Source organism: Musa acuminata, unplaced genomic scaffold, assembly GCF_036884655.1.
Source record: "Musa acuminata AAA Group cultivar baxijiao unplaced genomic scaffold, Cavendish_Baxijiao_AAA HiC_scaffold_1138, whole genome shotgun sequence".
Taxonomy (NCBI): Eukaryota; Viridiplantae; Streptophyta; class Magnoliopsida; order Zingiberales; family Musaceae; genus Musa; species Musa acuminata.
In genome coordinates, this window is record NW_027021350.1 from 2,736,726 (window position 1) to 2,740,679 (window position 3,954).

Consider the following 3,954-nt stretch of genomic DNA (forward strand, 5'->3'; position numbering starts at 1 on the left):
GAGTGAATTATTACAGAGATAATAATTCACTGAGTTAGAAGGAGTTCTGACAGGTATGACTCACGACCAGCTCGATATTGGGCCTAGAGGGTCACACACATATGGTAGGCATTGCGATGAGTAGAGGTTCGGATATGAGATATCCGACGGAGCCCTTGTCTTATTGGATGCAGATCCAATACCCACTAAGGGAGGACCCATTAGGGTTTGACAGGGGACCTTTATAAATAGGAGGGATTCAGAGCCCCATAGGCTAGAGAGCTCTTGCTTGCCTTTCCTATTCTCCTCTCCCTCTCTGCCTCAGAATAGGCCTGGAGTTTTGAGGAGCGTCGTCACAACCCTACTGTGTGGATCACCGCTAGAGAGGAGGACGCTTGAACTCCTTCACCCTCTCCTAAGGATCTGCAAGGAAATAGGGATATACGATCTCCCTAGGTAACACAATCTACTCTATACGCAGTTTCATGTTTCGCGAATTTTTTCGTACCAATCTTCACACGACGACGAACATCTCTTTGGGAATCGGGGATTTTGTTTTCTTGTTCTTCCGCTGCACATGTGATGTCACCCCCAAAGATTTCCCAACATTAACCACTCTAATTACAATCATGAAACCTTTAGTACATTGTCTAACATGTCATCTATTCATCTAACACTTTGTTTGAACCTTTGGCGCATCGTCCTTTCCCTCAACATATTACAAGATTTATCGACATATTGACATCCCACAATATCCAATCTTCTTGGCACAATACCCGATCCTTTCGGCCCGATGCCCGAACTCATGGCACAAACTCCATCCTCTAGCATGTTGACCAATCCTCTGACTCGACATCCAATCTATAACATGATGGTCTTCGGCCCAATGTTTGATTCCCCTGCTTCAACAATTTACTTTTCGATGGTTCAAGTCCATGATTGAAGTTTCTCCTACATTACTTATCTCAAACTCATTTTAGTCTATAAACTCATCAATTAATTTCATCATCAAAAATCAAGATTCAATAATCTACCTTTTTTTTTATGATGACAATCAATTGATAATAGAGTTTTAACTAGACTCCTCCTATCTATATGTCATTTTGACATGAACTCAAATTTAAAAAATGATAACCTTTCAATGCTACTCTTTGAATTCAAGTCAAAAGAATTTTAATCAGAAATCAGAGTGAGTTTCAATAATAATCATTACAAAGATCATATGCAAAATATCATAGTTAAGATGTCAAAATAATCATTACACACTAGTTAAAATGTCAAAGTAATCATTGTATATATCATATGTATAATTCCAAATCATCATAAATTAAAACATCATAAATTTTTATGTCATCAAAGAGTACAATCGATTTCTCCCCATTTATCATCAACAAAAATAAGAAAGGTGCAAGTTATTACTTCTCTTTGAAATGAATAAGCTACTACTACTCTCTTCCCCTTTGTCATCATAAAAAAAAAAAAAGAGAGAAGGATACCATGGTATTATGGTGCTACTTCTCTCTCTTTACATCAATTTTCCAATCATAAGATGAAAGATATTAGTATTAAAGATACGTTCAAGTCATGAGAGTTCAATTGATGATGGGGCATTATAAAAACTCTTTTTTTTTATGTCATCTTAAAAATGTGATTATCTTGAATTCAAAATAGAATTTTTTCAATGGTACTCTTGAATTAAAGTTGAGATAAATTCAAATTGATATATCATTGTAAGCCCAAATATTTAATCAAGCTTCAAAAAATAACTAGCAAAATTTAGGCATGAATCATTACGAATGAAAAGTTATAAATGCATCATAAGCCTCATTGTTCAACATAATTGCTATTTCTCCTATTTTATCATCAACACAAATATGAGCTTCTTCTTCTTATTTGTTATTAACAAATTAGAGTTTACAAGTCATGAATATAAAAGAATTATACATAATAAATCTCAAATCATAAAAAATCAAGAAGTCAAGTGAAAGATTATGATTCATTTGGATAAATCTCCTCTTTAGTAAATAGCAAAAAAACATAAGAGAATAAATAATAAAAATCTTGATTCATATAAAATAAATCTCAAGTTATAAATATCAAGTGAAAGATTATGATTTGTTTCGATAAATCTCTTTCTTAGTTATTAGGGAAAAGAAAGAATCATAGGAGATCAAATAAAAAATAAATCTTAAGTCATGAATCTCAAGTTAAGTGAAAGATCATGATTCGTTTGGATAAATCTCCTTCTTAGTCATCAGCAAAATGAAAGAATCATAGGAGATCAAATAATAAAAAATCTTGATTCATACAAAATAAGTCTCAAGTCAAGAATACCAAAATATTATAATTTAATTAGATAAATCCCCTTCTTAGTCATTAGCAGAAAGCAAGAATCATAGAAGATCCAATAGTAAAAGGTCTTGATTCATATATTGTGGAGATCCATGAGTCATCTTTAAAAGCATTATCAATATATTTATACGTAATTTGAGATAAATAAAATAGTAAAATTTATATAAATATTCTTTTTAATGAAGAACGAGTTTTAACACTTTTTTATATATACCAAATAATTAGCTTCTTAGGATATGCATCTATATACTTCCATTCCTTAGGTAAGGTTTCTTTAAAATAGATATATCCAAGTTGTTTTAGGGAGAAGATTCCTCGTATAAATTCAATTTATCAAATCCAAAGGTATTATCAAAATAATTTGATTCATAAAAAATAACATAAATAGATTCATTAATGACTAAGAATCTTCTTACAAGTTTTTTAATATGTGAGATTTATTTCATACTAGCATGCCCTAGTTCTTTAATATGTCTTTTATGCCAAAGCTATGCATTATTATCGCACAACCCTATCATGCTTTCACTATCTCCACCAAGAATATATTTCTTCTGAAGGAACACTATCCACTTAGCTACAAAGACATTTTGGTCCTCGAGATGATAAAAATAATATATATAAGTTTATTTAGGATATCCCATGAACTTGCACCATTTCATCTTGGATTCTAATTTGTTAGGGTTGTGTCTCCTAATGTGGGCAAGGCACCCTCAAATCTAAATAATCTTAAGATCATGCTTCTTTCCTTTCCATATCTTATATGATGTAGACACTATCGATTTAGTTGAAACTTTGTTTATGAGGTAAGCTGCAGACTCTAAGGTGTATCCCTAGAATGAGATGGGTAGGTCAGTGAAACTTATTATGGACTGCACCAAGTCTAACAGCGTGCGATTCTTTCTCTTTGATACACCATTGAGTTGAGGTGTCCATTAGGATAAAATCCCATGGTCCTTAAGGAACTGAGTAAACTCTATACTCAAGTACTCACCTTCTTAATATGATCGAAGAGTCTTGATACTTTTTCCAATCTGGTTTTTTACTTCATTCTTACACTCCCTGAATTTCTCGAAGGCTTCGGACTTGTACTTCATCAAGTACATGTGTTTGTACCTAGAGAAATCATTAGTGAAAGTAATGAAGTAGGAGTAACCACCTATGACCTATGACATAGGACCACATATATCGCTATGTATGAGTTCCAATAACTTAGTTGCTCTCTCTATATAAGTTCCAATAACTTAGTGCCTACAATACCACAAGTATGCATTATTCACCTCATCTTATTTCCTCTTGGACATACTTATATTCATGATATGTAAAGCAGTATCTAGTATAAATAATTTTAGGATCATAAAAGCACTAGGAGAGGGGGGGGGGAGGTGGTGAATTTGTGCTTTTGAAAAGTTGAAACGATTCAAAAAATTTCATTCGATCAAACCCATATCGGAAATACATTTAACTTAGAATATGTGTAAAAGTATTAAGCAACTAAATCAGTAAGCAATAAGAATAAAAAGCATAAAGGAAATACATACCGGATTTATAGTGGTTCGATCATCGCAACCTATGTCCATTCTCGATTACTCCTTAGTCAAGGCCACCAACTTTCACTAATGATCT